Source organism: Anolis carolinensis, chromosome 6, assembly GCF_035594765.1.
Source record: "Anolis carolinensis isolate JA03-04 chromosome 6, rAnoCar3.1.pri, whole genome shotgun sequence".
In the NCBI taxonomy this organism is placed as follows: domain Eukaryota; kingdom Metazoa; phylum Chordata; class Lepidosauria; order Squamata; family Dactyloidae; genus Anolis; species Anolis carolinensis.
Window position 1 is genome coordinate 32,637,943 of NC_085846.1, and position 18,222 is coordinate 32,656,164.

The following is an 18,222-nucleotide window of genomic DNA, read 5'->3' on the forward strand; positions in this document are numbered from 1 at the left end:
ATCAACATGCCAGTTCAAAATACAACTCCTCTGATTCCATAGAAATTAAAGCAGTGTTGAACTGTATTAATTCTACAGTACGGATGCACCTTAAGTCATCCAAAATCAACATGCCAGTTCAAAATACAACTCCCATGACTCCATAGCCATTAAAGCAGTGTCGAACTGTATTAATTCTACAGTACGGATGCACCTTAAGTCATCCAAAATCAACATGCCAGTTCAAAATACAATTCCTCTGATTCCATAGAAATTAAAGCAGTGTCAAACTGTATTAATTCTACAGTACAGATGCACCTTAAGTCATCCAAAATCAACATGCCAGTTCAAAATACAACTCCCATGACTCCATAGCCATTAAAGCAGTGTCGAACTGTATTAATTCTACAGTACGGATGCACCTTAAGTCATCCAAAATCAACATGCCAGTTCAAAATACAATTCCTCTGATTCCATAGAAATTAAAGCAGTGTCAAACTGTATTAATTCTACAGTACAGATACACCTTGAGTCACCACGAATCAACATGCCGGGGTCATATATGTTCTCTATCATTGCATTGCCCCATGTTTCCATGTCCTTTGATGGAGTTGTAGTTTTACAAGGTCTTGAGCCTTCTCTGCCAAAGAGTGCTAGTGCCTCACCAAACTACAACTCCCATGATTCCACAGCATGGAAGTTCAACTGCATTCCTGCCACAATGGAGAGGCGAGGCACTTCTGCCAATGTTTTGCACCTGAGCCCAACTTCACTGCCCCAAATAGTTGGGTGGAAGGGAATCCCTTGGATGGAGTGAAAGGGGAAGCAAGAGAGAGACACCCATGTGCGGCAGCCCACAATCCAGCTCCAACTTTTCCTTGGAGGAGCCTTTGGGAATCAAGGATGCTCCTTGGAAGCAAAGGAAGCTGGGATCAGATGGAAGGAAGGGAAGGAAGGAAGGTGCTTAAAATCAAACATTGTTGTTTATGGCAAAGCCTGGCCCGGGGAAGGGTCGGGGCTGCTTACCTGCGCCTCGCCCGGGGATCCCCTCTCCTCCTCCTCCTCCCCGGATCCTGGGGGAAGCCCTTCGCGCCCGTCGCGGGAAACAGGATTCCCTCCGTCTGGCTCCGTCCCTGGACTGTCTGCCCGACGCGGCAGGACCCAGCCCGCTCCCACCGGGTCCTAGCGCCCTCCCGACACAGGCGGCGCCGTCCCCTGCCGCACTCCAAACACCCCACAATAGGCAATAGGAGGGCGCTTGGGGAAACTTGGCTCTGGGCGGCAAAGGGCAGCAACGGGGAGGGGAAACTGAGTCCAAAGTGTGCGGGAAATCGATAGGAGCCTCTGATCACACTGTCCCGCCAGGAGGAGAACAACACATGGGGAACAACACAACATAACACAACACAACACCCGGTTTGTGGGAACGACCCAAGTAGGAAACCTCCTCCTCTACTTCTTCCCCCTCCCTTTCTCATAGAATCATAGAGTTTGAAGAGGCCTCGTAGGGCATCCAGTCCAACCCCATGCCGAGAAGAAGGAAAATCGCATTCAAAGCACCCCCGACAGATGGCCATCCAGCCTCTGTTCAACCAGTGGGCCACAAGATCTAAAATAAGGTCCATGAGCCATGCGGGGGAAATCAGCGCTAGATTATTAAATACGGTTTTCTGTGGGCGAGTAGATGGCGACTACTGGATGGCATATGTTCTATAATAATAATAATCATCATCATCATCATCAAATATAATATAATAAATATATTCAAAGTGAAGAACCTGCTTTGATCGAAGTCAAAAATCAGAAACTCCTCAAAACACAGCAGACAAAAAACCAGTACAAGAAAACCGCACTACAAAGTAGAGCTGACAGCTGGCACAACAAAACATTGCATGGAAAGTTCCTTGACAAAATTGAAGGAAAAGCGGATAAGGAGAAGACCTGGCTATGGCTCACGAATGGGATCCTGAAGAAGGAGACAGAAGGCCTGATCCTTGCAGCCCAGGAGCAAGCCATCAGGACAAACGCAATTAAGGCCAAGATCGAAAAATCAGCTGATGACCCAAAATACAGACTGTGCAAGGAAACCGACGAAACCATTGATCATATCCTCAGCTGCTGTAAGAAAATTGCACAGACAGATTAGAAACAGAGGCACAACTATGTGGCCCAAATGATTCATTGGAACTTATGCCTCAAGTACCACCTGCCAGCAGCAAAGAACTGGTGGGATCACAAACCTGCAAAAGTATTGGAAAATGAGCACACAAAGATACAATGGGACTTCTGAATCAGACTGACAAAGTTCTGGAACACAACACACCAGACATCACAGTTGTGGAAAAGAAAAAGGTTTGGATCATTGATGTTGCCATCCCAGGTGACAGCCTGGCTTTCCACAGATATATAAACCCCATTTGCCTGGTTTTCAAAAGACTTCACAACCTCTGGGGATGCTTCTGGAACATGGCCATACATCACGGAAAACTCTCAGCAACCCGATGGAAGCATGGGATTTCAAAGTGGAATCCTACTGCTGTAAATGTACAGAATAAAAAAGTCCTAGGTTGGTCGTGTCTTTTTTATACAGTTGATCATGATATTTCTGTTTTATCCTTTCTGCCTTTAAGGGGGGGAAAAAAGAAAGGAAAATTCAAACATAAGCAACATTTCAGCTTCGAAATGAATTTCAGTGATTAGAGGGATTAAAGACGATCCTCACAGCAGAATTAAATCATAAGACTGGACAATTCCATTTTTAAAACATTAATGCTTCCTAAGCATACATTAAACTAATCGTGTTGGTTTTGTATTTGTGCAAAGACCTAGCAAAGCAGGCCTCAGTTTAGACAAGGACTTTCTGTGAGAAAGAAAAGAGAAGGTCATTTCTTAGAAAGTTTGGGTAAGTACTGATGTTTTGTGGGAAAAAAAATACTAAGGGTTGTTGTATGTCTTTCGGGTGTGTGGCCATGTTCCAGAAGTATTCTCTCCTGACGTTTCGCCCACATCTATGGCAGGCATCCTCAGAGGTTGTGTGCCTCACAACCTCTGAGGATGCCTGTCATAGATGTGGGCAAAACGTCAGGAGAGAATACTTTTGAAACATGGCCACACAGCCCGAAAGACATACAACAACCCTGTGATCCCGGCCATGAAAGCCTTCGACAACACAAAAAATACTTAATTAAGTAGGGCCACTCTTTTAGCATTTTAGTTGATGGTACTAAATGAACTAATCCCCACTTCTGGAGGATCAATTTCAAATAATTGTCAAGAACCAATTTGCCAAAAATCAATGTGCAAGGGGAGGAAACTAGGCAACCCAGATGCAGCTGGACTTTAATTCCCATCTGCCTCAGCCATCATGGCTAATGATGGGAGTCGCGAGCCATTAAAATCTGGAGAATGCCCCATTCCACACACATTGTTTACACCAGGCATGGGCAAACTTGGGCCGGTAGGCTGTTAGGAATTGTGGGAGTTGAAGTCCAAAACACCTGGAGGGCCCAAGTTTGTCCATGCCTGGTTTACACCATTGTTTCCCACACTTTGGTCTTCCAGTTGTTTTGGGACCTCGGCTCTCAGAATTCCTGACTATTGTCCAAGCTGGATGTGGCTTCTGGAAGCTGAAGTCCAAAACAGCTGGAGGAGCGAAGTTTGGGAATTTACATCATCTCCACTTCAAAATTAATTAATATTTTTAAAAGACAACCCACATGTTGGAACCAGGAACATTGGATTCAAAGTTTTCCTCTCTGATGGCATTTCAGCCCCAATAATTCTGCTTGCCTTTCATTTGCCAAGCAATTATGAATGATTCTCTAGATTGGAAACTTGTCTTCCAGATGAGCATGCAAGCCATAAACAGTGGAAGAACTGAGCACTGCATACATGACACTTCATGGCTGGTTTATGAATTGACATCATTTTATTGCCACACACTTAATCGTCATACTCACATTTATATAGAGCTTCACATATTTGTTGTGCTTCGTGTACATTATCTTCCTGTGATCCTTAAAACTCACAGGATTGATCGGCATTATCTCTCCTGTTACAGATGGGAAAGTGTGATAGAGCGAGCATATGGTCAGCAAGTATACAATGACATTTTATTCTGTTCACAGTTGATTGTATTTTACCATTTTATTGAACTACTTTGGAGTCCCTTTCTAGCAGCACGAGAGGTGCATCTACACTGTTGAATTAATGCAGTTTGAGTCCACTTTAAGTATTATGGCGATATGCTCTGGAATCCTGGGAGTTATTGTTTAGTGAGGTACCAGGACTCTTTGACAGAGAAGACTAAAGACTTTCTGAAACTACAACTCCTTGGTTCCAAAGCATTGAGCCAAGGCAGTTCAAGTGATGTCAAAGTGCGCTAATTCTATAGTGTAGATTACTTACTTACTTAAGCAATCCCTCATAGCCCAAGGATTATGGCCCTCCAAGTGTAGTGTCTTGGTGGTGGATGCATAGGTGGCTGTGGAGACCTATTTTTGACCCTCATGTTCTTCCACAGTGAGGACATCAATTTCTAGGTGGAAGGGTTAGCTTGATGCACCTTCTTCTTGGCATGTTTCTCCTTTGTGCCTCTTTAAATTCTGCAGCACTGCTGGTCACAGCTGACCTCCAGTTAAAGTGCTCAAGGTCCAGGGCTTCCCAGTTCTCAGTGTCTATGCCACAGTTTTTAAGATTGGCTTTAAGCCCATCTTTAAATCTCATTTCCTGTCCACCAACATTACGTTTCCCGTTCTTGAATTGGGAGTATAGCAACTACTTTGGGAGACGATGATCGGGCATTCGGACAACATGTAGATTAACATATATTTCTTAGCTATACTTAATCCCACCTGCCCTCAGCCATGAATTTAGAGCAATATATATGGACCTCCTTCATTCCACCCTGCCTTCTCTGTTGTAAATGCCTCTTACCATCTATCACTTTTTGTGACTTGATGGATTTGAACTTGAATCCTAGAAGTTCTAGTCCAAAATTCTAATCATTCGCCAAACATTACATTAATGGAGTGAGGAGGTGTAGGCAAGAGTAGCCCGTTTAAAACTCCATGGTTCATTTGAACACATCTCACTAAGCTATGGTTTATTCTAACCATGATTTGTTGCTTCAACCATGTATTCTCCTGCAAAAGATCAAACAAATCATCATTTTTTGTTGAATTCCAGGGTCAGAGAAGCAGATGGCCAAAACAGAAGAATAGCCTGCCTCAGGAGAGCATACTTGCTCCATCATTGTTTAACATTTACACAAATGATCAGCCATTGCCAAAAGGGACAGAGAGTTTCATCTATGCTGACAATTGTGACATCACTACCCAAGCAGGGAGCTTTGAAATGGTCAAACAGAAGCTCTCTGAAACTTTAGGTGCTCTTACTGCCTATTACAGGGAAAATGAGCTGATCCTTAATCCATTTAAAATGCAGACGTGTGCTTTTCACCTTAAAAACAGACAAGCATCTCAAACTCTGAAGATTACTTGGAAGGCACTGAACAGACTGGGTTCTGGCACCACGAGATGCAGAGCCAACCTTAAGAAATGGGGCTACAAAGTGGAGTCCACAACATGCGAGTGTGGAGAAGAGCAAACCGCAGACCACCTACTCTGAGCCCTGCCACATGCTCAATGGAGGACTTTCTTATAGCAAGACCAGAGGCACTCCAAGTGGCTACCTACTGATCAAATGACATTTAGTATACTGCCAAGTTTGTGTTTTCAAATACATTACAACTTGTACCCTCGGTTCACTTCTGAAATGATAAATAAATAATTTATTTTTCCCTTTTTTGTCCTGTTTCTCTCCTCAGATTCTCTTCTAGGATGAGCAATGGTAGAAATTAGCCAGTTTAGTAATGGGGCACAAGAACAAATCATGGCTTAAGCAAGCTATCATTTGTAAGCTAATAGCAAACTTTATTTTTTGTTGTGGGTAATAAACTATAATTTGTTTCAGATTTTGGGCAGAACACATCAGAATACAACATACAATAGCCTGGTCCCTCGTTATCTGCAAATCTAGTCTGTGTCTTCACTGCTATGACTGGACCTTTAATTTATAAACTGATTTTGATGCAAAATATTGCAAAGAATATGGTATCAAAGTCTTTTCCAGGAAAGCTGCTTTTGCACATGCCCTTTCCCACTTGGTGATGTGACCATAAAGTAATAAATATGCAAGCATGAAACTGATCTTTTTCTGACCATTTGATGAACCCAAGATAAAGGCTCTTGTCCACTGAAATGCTCCAACGTGGGGTGAATCAGCATTTCCTTTTGCTTTGTCTCTTTTTTTTCTGCTCCAACGTCTCTGGTGCAAAATCTTCCCATCTCTTTAATTGGCTCCGCTCTGAGACTATGCAAATATTTGAGTTACTCAGCAATTTTCATCAGACAAAACAGTGGCTAATTATGAATCACTTTATGCAGTGCTCCAAACAGTACTTGAGATCTTTCGACTGGTCCCAAGATTCACTTTGTGAATCCAAAAGCAGCCTTCCCCCGCTCTTTTCCTCTCTTCAAACTGTGTTTCAGGAATCCCAGGAGTTATTTGGAAGCTTCTAAGAGGGTGGAAGGGAACAGTAATGATGAATCAGCTTGCCTGAAGGATAATTCTGCCTCTCGTCTTGCCTTCTGCAGATGTATTCTAGAGAGCACAGCTCAGTTCATGCAGGGTAACAGACCTAGACGGGGATCCTGAAGGGAAGAATCTGACATAACCAAATATTAAGGGGAGAGGGGAGCTTCAAAGTCGGGCCCTTATACCTCTTGTTAGGTTTCTCCAAAGTGCATGAGCACTTCCTTGTCTTCCTCTCCTCCTTCTCCTTATTTTGGTAGCTCTTTCTCTAAAGCATATTTTTCCAAACTGTGTGTCAGGACACACTAGTGTGTCACCTGTAGTCCCTAGGTGTGTTGTTTGAAAAATGCTCCCCCACCCTCACAAACAAATGCTGGCACTGTTCAAGTGTAGGTATTGTTATAATTTTTATCATTTGCAAAATCTGTTGATAATGATATTTGTGTTTAACCACATGGAGCAGCTATAGAGAAAACTACCCAAGAATCAACTGTACCACATAAGTGTAAAGGGAAAAAAATCCAAACCTCGCGTATACAGCAAAGATGATATGGAACAGATATATATTATACACACACACACACACACACACACACACACACACACACACACATATATATATATATATATATATATATATATATATATATATATATAATGACTAGCTGTGCCCGGCCACGCGTTGCTGTGGCGTTGTCTGGTGGTGTTGGTGAGAAATTGTTGAGGTAGTGGTGGTATTGAATGTCTGTTGTATGGTTGTCTTTATGTTTAATATGCATTTGGTTGTTTGTGTACTGTGAAAGTGGTGAGGATAGAGGACACTGTTTATATTGGATTAGTGACACTCTACTGTATATTTGTAATCTTATATTATCTGCCTAGAACTGCCCCTTCTACACAGCTGTATAAAATGCACACTGAAGTGAATTATCTGGCAGGGTGGACTCAAGATAATCCAGTTCAAAGCAGATAATATAAGATTCTAAATCGGTAATATAGCTATGTGGAAGGGCCTTGAGTCTACACTGCCATATAATCCAGTTAAAATCAGATAATCTGTATCTTATAGGCAATGTGGCCTATAGGCCTGAGGCCTAACTGTGCCTGTCCCCTGGACTGAGTAGGTAGCTAGGAGACCAAGTGGGCGGAGCTTAGCCCTCTAACTGGCAGCAATTGGATAAAAACAATTATTCATTTCCCTCTAATTAGGACTTTTTCTTTTCTTTTTGTTGTATCAACCTAGAGCCGTGGATGATGGGTTGTGTTGTCAAATTTCGAGCTTGGGGGGCCTGTAGTTTTGTTGATTTGTCCGCTGCCCTGATGCCATCACTCTTTTATATATATAGAAGATAGATTCAGATAGATAGACAGATAGACAGACAGACAGATAGCGTATTAAACTCTTGGGTTGGCTTAACCTTCGGCTTGCCATTAAAACTGAATGACCATGTCATGATAGGCTGCATGTCTAACAAACGTGTTGCCAACATTACAAGTTTGGAAAACTCTGCTCTAGAGACTTGCCTTTCACCAAGCACTCTGGCTGCTTTTCTTTAGCTAAAGATGGGCTTGAGCAGCTAGCAATTGATGCTGACTACTTTTTTGGCTACAAGGGCTGCAGTCTAAATTAGTGGTTCCCAACCTGTGGTCCATGGACCACCAGTGGTCCCCAAGAACTAAAATATGGTCCGCAACCGCACTGTTACTACACCGTTGCAATGAAAGCGACTGGTCTCACGAAACCCTTGCTGGGCCAAGGATAGGGATGTCATGAGTGGAGAGGCTGATTACCCATGAAAGGCACAACTGCAAGCCTCCTGACTGCTGCTTCTCCTCCTCTCTCCCCCTAAGCAGAGCCGTTCCATGTGCCTGGAAGCGGGGTCCTTGGTCTCTTCGTTTTCAGGCCTGTTCCTGGGGTTATTTGGGGTGCAGATTCAGAACATTGCATTGGATAGACTACATCAGCTCTATTATTAAATATGATTTTCTGTGGGCAAGCATATAGCGACTACTGGATGACATATGTTCTGTATCAGAAACTAGAGCGGATGTGGTCCATCCAATGCAATTTTCTGAATCAGCACCCCAAATAACTAAACTGAATCTAAAGTTGACCAAAAACTGATTCGTAACTTTTGGTACTAATGTTGGAGAGTGATACCTGGTCAAAGTGGTCCCTGGTTAAAAAAAGGTTTGGAACCACTGGATTACCCTTTCCCTTCCTTGAAGGTGGGAAGCCTTATTATGTGTTGTTTGCCAGGTAAAATAAGCAAAGCACAAGTCAATAGCAAGATCTCTGTCCAAACAGAAAGGATAATATACATGGTGGTCTAATGGGATCTTGGTTCCACAGCCTAAATACTTATTGGAAAAAACCCATTTTCAGGCACATGGACTTCTATAGGTATTAAAGGATAAACAGTGAATAGAGAATGCCAAACTGCTCAAACGTCTTATGATTAAATCACAATGGGAGACAAGAAGGAACTGGGTTAGAGCAGGGTTGCCACCAAAATGCAGCTCTAGAAGGTTCCCAAAATTTCTGCACAGGCTTGGAATGATCCATAAAAATGAGTCACAGAGATCACACAAAGAATAATAACACCTTGTTCCATAGTCCTTGAGCTATCATTGCCTCACTGCTTTATTTTTACTGGGCTGCTGAATATAAAATTAATAAGAATGATATCATGTGATAACATGACTCACTGGAAAAGATGGCAATGTTTGGTAAAGCAATAGGAAGAGAAGGAGAACATGCAATAGGTGGATTGACTCAATCAAGAAAGCCGCCACATCCCTGAGTTTGCAAGACCTGAGCAAAGCAACTGGTGACCGGTGATCTTGGAGGTCTTTCCTTCATAGACTTCACTGTTAAGTTGAAGTCGGCTTTACAACAACTAACAACTAAATAAAAGTGGGGCAGTTAAATACACTTGGGTGCCCAGTTACCTGTGCCTGCCTCCCATTTCAGATGTTAAGGTTTGAAAAAAAAGAAGAAATCTGATTGCACGTCACTTAAGGTTAAACTAAAAGACATCATATATAGCAGGGGAGGGTGTTTCTGGAGGGCCCAAGAGCCATTTTCATCCACTTCTGGACCACTGTGTGCTAGAATACACTATTTCCATGAAACTTCTGTCATTTCAATTTGTTTTTTGCTTTTCAATGCTTTGAAAATGTTATTTTCCAGAGGACCCTGGCTTCTGGAGGAATGATTCTCCATTTTAAAGAAAAATCTGATTTTTTCATGATCAGGGGATGTTGGAAGAAGTGTCAATGGGGTCCATAAAAGCATGGCCCAATGGGACCTCCACAGTTCCACTCTGATATATAGAGTAATATTATTATAAAACTAAGGAGAAGAAATTCCCTCAGGCACAGATTTTGATCCATGTACCTTTCAGAATAGGTTGAGTCCAAGAATAGGTTCAGTCCAAAGACTTATGGGATCTACACAGAAAAAACACATCAGGATCCTCATGATGCCACGCTCTTGGCATTTTTGTTGAAAATGGGATTCATTCAACTCTTCCTTCTGCTCTTTACATAATCAAAAGCAATTTGGGAGTAGGACAGATGGAAGTGTTTGCTTGCATTTGAACTCTAAAGATACTTTGGATTTCCATAACTTCCAGGGTCAAATTCAACGTGAAGTATTTCACCTGTCTTAAGAAAATGGAGCAATTGAAAAACTGCCACTTTTCCTAATCCTTGATGGAGGTATGGAAGAAGAGTTTAGAGTTCTGGACTTCTGCCTAAGTACCCTAGCACTGCAGGTTAAACTGTCAGCTACAGAAAATCTTGCAGACCGGAAGGTTGACAGTTCAAGCTGCAGGTCAGGGTGAGCTCCCGCTATCAGCCCTAGCTTCTGCTTATGTAGCAGTTCGAAAGCAGCAATGTGAGTAGATAAATAGGTACCGCCTTGGCGGGGAGGTAAAAGGCGTCCCAGAAAACATGCCGGTAATTCGATCAGGAAGGTGTCCATGGACAACAGGCTCCTCGATGTGGAAAAGTTGAACAATAGTACCTCCCCATGGCTGAGTCGAGCATAGCCTCCAGATGTCGGAGATGAAAAAGAGGGAAGCCTTGCCTCTGTCTATGTCCGTCTCATCTTTGTATACCAGCATTGATGTTTGCCAGATATGTATTCTGTAATCTGTTCTGACTCCCCACGGAGAGATAGAGCGGAATATAAATAAAGTATATTATTAAAGTATATTAAAGGCACCAGATCCCATTTGATCATAAAGATCAGCTGATTCAGCCCTGGTTAATACTTGGATAGGAAGCCATCATGGGATAGGTACTACGGGCAGGCCTGTAGCGAGGGGGGGGGGGTTTAGGGGTTCAAACACCCCCCGAAATTTTTCAGGTTATAAAAAAAACCTGGTTTACTCATGAATTTTAACTGGTTAACCAAATCCCCATGCTAAGTCTATGAGACACAAAACATTAAGAGTCCCTCCAGGCACTATCTCAAGCAGATATTGACAGGTTTGTAGCGGGGAGGGGTGTGTGCTAGGGGTTAACCCCCCCCCCCGAAATTTTCAAAACCCCTCCCGAAATTTTTTCTGGCTACAGCCCTGACTACGGACTATATTTCAGAGGAAGAAACTGGTAAAACCGCCTCTGCATATTCTTTACCTTAGAAAATCCTATGATATTCATGAGAACACCATAAGTCGATGGGCAACGTGAAGGCACAGACATGCAAAAGAAAAATACATGTTTCAATTGCTTATTGGGGTTTTAAGAAAACTTTTAAGAAAACTTTCTCATTCTGTATGAAGAAAGCAGAGATGAGATGCTTATGCTTGTCATGCCATAATGGGATATATTAGCCAAACATATATGTAATAACATAATAATGTATTGACCAGTTTTGACAATTAACCAATCATATATCATTCCATCTGTATCTGTGTAACAGAAAAATCTCAGGCTACTTCATGACAATGAGAAGTCACCTCAATGGGAGCTTGGAGCACCTTCTAACAACGATGTAAGCCTCCTAGTTATAGCTCCAGAGGGGTTGTTTGGCATTTTAAAATGAAAATGTGTCCAACTGCATCCACATTTTAAATGTAGCTTTTCGTTCAAACATAATGAAAATGCCATATAATTTTTTAAAATGGCATAAATATGGATAGCAATAAAAATTAAACAAAATAAGTAAATAAAATAGACATTGAAGTCGGCGTCATATCCATGGCTTATGACACCACACAATATTTTACTAAAATAGAAGAATGAGGTATCACCTCCCATATCCAGCTGATAAAATATAGAGGTTGAGTATCTGAAATGTTTGAGAAGAGAACTATTTTGGATTTCTATTTTTTTCAGACTTTGAAATATCTGCATTGGTATATATGTACATAATGAGATAGATATATGTTCCATATAGATCTTGTACATATAGAATCAAAGAATCATAGAATAGTAGAGTTGGAAGAGACCTCATGAGCCATCCAGTCCAACCCCCTGCCAAGAAGAAGGAAATCGCATTCAAAGCACCCCCGACAGATGGCCATCCAGCCTCTGCTTAAAAGCCTCCAAAGAAGGAGCCTCCACCACAGTCTGGGGCAGAGAGTTCCACTGCTGAACAGCTCTCACAGTGAGGAAGTTCTTCCTGATGTTCAGGTGGAATCTCCTTTCCTGTAGTTTGAATAGGCTGGAAGTGATTTCATACAATATGTTTTGGGCATGATACAAAGGTTGGGTATACTGAACTAACAGAAAGCAAAATTGTCACCTCGTCAAATTAACAAATTGGATTTTGGAGTATTTTGGAATTCTGGATAAAGAATGCCCCATTTTTAGTTGAAACCTCTTAACCACAAAATTGTATAAATACAGGGGTCTAGCACTGATAGAGACTCAAACTCAAGTGCGTAGTTGAGACAATTATGACATTTTTCTCAGGAATATGTTAACATGAAAGGTCACGATCTTGCATAAGTGGTATGTTTCACAATATGATTTATAAATCAACGTGGGAGGAGGAATTCAGGTCCATTTCACTCCCCTCCAGTGCCAAGAATGAGAATTCAAGTGCTTCAAAAGCTCCCTCTGGATCTCTGAGGCTAGGCTACCATTAAGTTGGTCTCCCACCCGGCAGTACATGTAAGCCACGTTTCCTTTTCACTGCTTCATTACCAGAGAAGACAAACTAGAGAAGACCAGCAGCCGGCTCATTAGAAACTGCTGATGAGACTGTTCTTGTCCTTGCGTGGGAATCGGCTGAGAGATCAAAGCAAGCCGGCATGATTCAGAACCCAATTAAGGCACTGAAAAGGAAAAAGAAAGAAAAGAGGAAGATCCCACTTGCTTCCTTGTTCCTGGGAAATAGGCCACAAGTTGATGGACGCAAGAGGGCCCCATCCAAGGTAAACGGCAAGGCTCTGTTCTGGGTTTCGCAGCAATTAATTTTGTTAGGGGATGAATTCTTAAGTCAATCAGTTGATGTGGGAATGTCCATTGCAAGGACTGGTGTAATCCTTCCCATCCATTTTAAGTGTACGGCAAATGCACACACGTGCATTGAATGAAGAACCGTGCACCAGCCTCTGTTCAACAGTGTCATACATTGACATAATTGTCTTGCAATACCCATCCACCCAGCAGGAAAAACACGTGTCCCAAATTGTCATTAATTCTATCATATTTCATAAGATTATCAATTATAAAATGTAACTGCGATGAAATAGTGCACAGTAATGTTGCGGCAGCGTGTAGTGGTTTGAGGGTTGGCTTATGGGAGCATCTACACTGTAGAATGATTGCAGTTTGACACTACTTTAACAGCCAGGGATCAATGCTAGGGAATCCTGGGAGTGCTAGTTTGGTGAGGCACCAGCACTCGTTGGCAGAGAAGCTCCAAGGCCTTATAAAACTACAGCTCTCATGATTTCATAGCAGTTAAAGTGGTATCAAACTGCATTAATTCCACAGTGTAAATGCACGTTAAGATTCTGGAGATCAGATTTTGAATCCCTGTTCAGTTAGGGAAACACAATGGGTGACAAAGCAAGTCACACTCTCTCAGCTTCAGAGGAACGCAAATACAAACCTCTGAATATATCAGTGGTTCCCAACCTGTGGTCCATGAACCAGCAGTGGTTCCCAAGAACTAAAATATGGTCCGCGGCCTCACTGTTACTATACTGTTGCAACAAGAGCGATTGGTCTTGCAAAACCCTCTTATAGTGTCGAGGCAATGGGGATGTTGGAAGTGTAGAGGCTGACTACCCACTAAAGGTGCGACAAGCCTCCTGACTGCTGCTTCTCCTCCTTCCCCTGAACAGAGCCATTCCATGTGGCGCCTGGAAGAGGGGGGGGGCGCCTTGGTGTCGTCGTTTTTAGACCTGTTCCTGGGGTTATTTAAGCTCTAGATATTAAATATGGTTTTCTGTGCGTGAGCAGACGGCAACTACTGGATGGCATATGTTCTATATCAGAAACTAGAGTTGATGTGGTCTATCCAATGCAATTTTCTGAATCAGCACCCTAAATAACCAAACCGAATCTAAAGTTGACCAAAAACTGATTCGTAACCTTTTTGGTACTAGAATCATAGAATAGTAGAGTTGGAAGAGACTTCATGGGCCATCTAGTCCAACCCCCTGCCAAGAAGCAGGAAATCGCATTCAAAGCACCCCCGACAGATGGCCATGCAGCCTCTGTTTAAAAGCCTAATGTTTGAGAGTAGTCCCTGGTCAAAGTGGTCCCTAGTCAAGTGGTCCCTGGTCAAGTGGGGCCTGGTCAAAATGGGCCATAGTCAAAGTAATCCCTGGTCAAGTGGTCCCTGGTCAAAGTGGTCCCTGGTCTTAGTGGGCCCTGGTCATAGTGGGCCCTGGTCAAGTGGTCCCTGGTAAAATAGGCCCTGGTCAAGTGATCCCTGATCAAAGGATCCCTAGTCAAAGTGGTCCCTGGTCAAAGTGAGCCCTGGTCAAAAAAAGGTTGGGAACCACAGGAATATATCTTGCCAAGAAAGCCTGCAATAAGGTTGCCATAACTAGAAAGTGACTGGAAGGGACACAACAAAAAAATGGTGCAATAGGAAGTCCAAAACCTTGTTTCTGAAGAAATTTAATGCATTCATTGTTAGATTCAAGCCATGTTGGAATAATTTTCCTTGCCATGTAAATAATTTCACTCCTCTCCCCACTCAAAACATAACCGACAACTGCCTCTTATATTTAGAAAAGAGCCAAGTATATTTTAAAGCGTTCAGAAAGAACAATAATTAAAAAGGCAGGGTGGTGGTGGTGGAGATACAACCTGTCCCAAACACATAATTCCTGTACTTATGGCACTTTAAAGATGAACAGATTTTATTTGGGATACAATCTTCATGGACTACAGACCACTTCATCAGATGCTTGTGGCACAGCCTCACTACACTCCATAAATCTGATGAAGTGGTCTGCCATCCAGAAAAGGTTTACACCAAATAAAACCTTTTACGCTTAGTGCCACAAATCTCCGCTGGTTTTTTGCCGCAAAATACTAAGACAGCTCTCCCCGGCTACAAATTATTGCACGGACTTCCGAAATCGTAATGCCTCAGTCCTAAACTTTAGCTCAAATTTATAGTGATGAAAAATCTAGCTTCTGCGCTTTCGTCTAGTTTTCTGAAGGACCACCTCTGCAAAGGCTCATCGATCAAATCACCAGCTTTGGGAGAATGAGATGCAGTGGGAAGCAAGGCATTCCTCCAAAGCTGTTGAAAGATTTGCTGTTTTCCTCTTTCCTTCCTCTCCTTTTTCTCCTTTCCTGCAGAGTCTTTTTTAGACTGAAGGCAGGGACTGCCTTGTGTTATTGACTACATAATCTGCTTCAGAAGTCATTGTTGGTTGAGAGACAGAATAAAACCTCTTTAAATAAACAAATAGGGTCAGCACTAAACAGAAGTGTCAAAAGCGGAGTGAGGGGGATTTGCATTCAATTTACAGGGTTCAAATGATTCTATATAGCACTTCGTTCCTCTTTTAGTTCATTCCTCCCTATTCTGCGTTTGTATAGATTTTTGGTATTTTTCATATCCACTCCCAAGTGGATGGATCCTGGAATCAGATAGTTTTTTTAACCTGTCTTTTTCAAAATGAAAAAAAATAGTACATACAAAATGGACAATGGATATTCACACTGCACTGAGTGCTGCTTCACTTTCAAGGTCCTAGCAGCCAGCAAAATTTGATTTAAAATCCAGCTGCCCATCTGCTCTCAATCCTTCCTGAAGCCTGCTTTCTATTAGCTGTGGCTGCTCTAGGCCTTTAACTCTTTGGAAACTGGCTCACTAACAGCTGCATGTTTTGCTAATGGTACAAGCCTAGAGTCTTAAGACTTTTTCTACGCACAGTAGAAGCAATGATTGAAGGAAGAGAGGAAGAAAAGTGGGAGCTTCATACGTTGGCAACATTCAACTCCTGTGATTATAATAGGCTTCAGCAGTATGGCAAGGGTTAACCATCCATGGGTTTGCCTGGGAGACAGAAGCACAAAATCTTTTTTATTACAGGGGCTGGTTTCTCTTAACGCTGTCACGGATTTTCACACCCGATGCCACTGTGGTTAACAGGAGCCAGCCATGAGGGCTGCAGATGGGTCAAGTCTATCCCATTCTGCTGTTGGAAAAAGGGGTTGCCAAGGCCATTTGAGGTGCCAAAACTCCACATGTTACGTGTCTCCTGCCATGGCCATTCTTCTTAAAAGCATAGTTTTAGGAATGTGGATCCCAGTAGCATAAAAATATAAAGAGGTAACATGGAGAAAACTGAAGGTATCAGTTGTCGGAACTTAACCACATCCTGTGACTCTTTGACTGCCTGCCCTTCTTTCTTTCCTCCTATCACCTTTCTTGTTACCGAGTCATCTCAGGAGCACGCCTCCTTTTCTGAGTACATGGTAAACCCTTGAGTCCTTCATTTTTGTTCTTCTGTGAACATGGAGAGAAGATGTCTGCTGTGACTTAAATATGTAGGTCTTGTTTACTTTCATACCTAAATATTTATCTATATATATAAAAGAGTGATGGCATCACGGCGACCCACAAAACAACAAAACTACAGGCCCCCCAACCTCAAAATGTGACAACACAACCCATCATCCACGGCTCTAGGTTGATACAACAAAAAGAAAAGAAAAATAAAGTCCTAATTAGAGGGAGAGGAATAATTGCTTTTATCCAATTGCTGCCAGTTAGAAGGCTAAGCTCCTCCAACTTGGTCTCCTAGCAACCCAATAAAAAATAATAAAAAACACTAAAAAATTAATACAATAACATACTATAATAACAGAAAATAACTAAAAATAATACAAGAAAATAATAAAATATAATAAATAAAAAGATAACTTACAATAAAATTAATTAAAAAATACAAATAACGTCAAATAAAAATTACACAACAATTTTTAACCAATACCACCACCACTTTGCCACAGCAACGCGTGGCCGGGCACAGCTAGTTTTACTATATTTTTACCCCGCTCTTTCTCACCCTGAGGGAACTCGAGAGCGGCTTCCAGTTAGCAATATTCAATGCCATAAAAACGACAAATCCAACATGGCATAATTATTACAGTCCATCAATACATTTAAATCTGCTATTAAAACCACACAAATCCGAAGCCATAGTCAAGGAGCCATTTCAATCATATTACGCTTACTTCATTGCTGCTTATTGCACTGACTGTTCTCCAAAGGCTTGGTCCCATAGTCAAATTTTCAGTTTCTTTCTGAAGGCCAAGAGGGAAGGTGCTGATCTAATTTTACTGGGGAGTTTCACAGGCAAGAGGCCACCACTAAGAAGGCCGTCTCTCGTCCCTGCCAGTCGTGCCTGTGAAGGAGGCGGGACCGAGAACAGGGACTCCCCAGATCTTAACCTCTGTGGTGGTTCATAGATGGAGATAAGTTTGGACAGGTAAACTGGGAACCGTTTAGGGCTTTATAGGCCAAAGCCAGCACCTTGACTGTGAACGGTAGCAGACCAGCAGCCAGTGGAACTGGCGTAACAGTGGGGTTATACACTCCCTGTACTCCACTCAGGTGAGCAACTTGAAGCTTCCGAACAGTCTTCAAAGGAAGCCCTATTTTGAGCACATTGCAGTAGTCTATAGGAAATGCAACAAAAGCATGCACCACTGTGGCCAAGTTTGGGTTCCCAAGGTATGGGTGCAGCTGGCACGCAAGTATTAATTGTGCAAAGGCTCCCCTGGCCACCACCGAGACGTGGAATTCCAGGAGAACACCCAAGCTGCGAACCTGTGATTTCAGGGGGAGTGTAACCCTGTCCAGCACAGGCTGTAACCCTAATTCTTGTTCAGCCTTTCAACTGACCAAGAGTACCTCTGTCTTGTTCTTTGAATATAGTCATAGAATCACAGAGTGGGAAGAGATCTCATGGGCCATCCCCTACCAAGAAGCAGGAAATCTCATTCAAAGCACCCCCGACAGATGGTCATCCAGACTCTGCTTAAAAGCCTCCATCACACCCCAGGGCAGAGTTTTAAGCTTAACTCTGCTCCTGCATTGCTTAAGCTCACTCACTCTACTGCTGGCACTAGAAGCTTCTGAACTGCTGCTGTTGCCACTTTACCATTTTTAATGCTTTCCCCATGCTTTCAGAAATTACCCCCCCTCCA

The 18,222-nt window shown here is 42.5% G+C and overlaps 1 protein-coding gene across 1 annotated transcript in view; it reads right to left on the reverse strand.

Moving 5' to 3' along the window:
* rara (retinoic acid receptor alpha) overlaps nucleotides 1-1,133 on the reverse strand; it is a 282,413-nt gene extending 281,280 nt beyond the window's left edge. The window contains exon 1 of the mRNA XM_062957876.1: nucleotides 1,006-1,133. The gene's annotated coding sequence lies outside the window, so the exon portion shown is untranslated. The remainder of the gene's footprint in view (nucleotides 1-1,005) is intronic.
* Nucleotides 1,134-18,222: the final 17,089 nt, after the last annotated feature.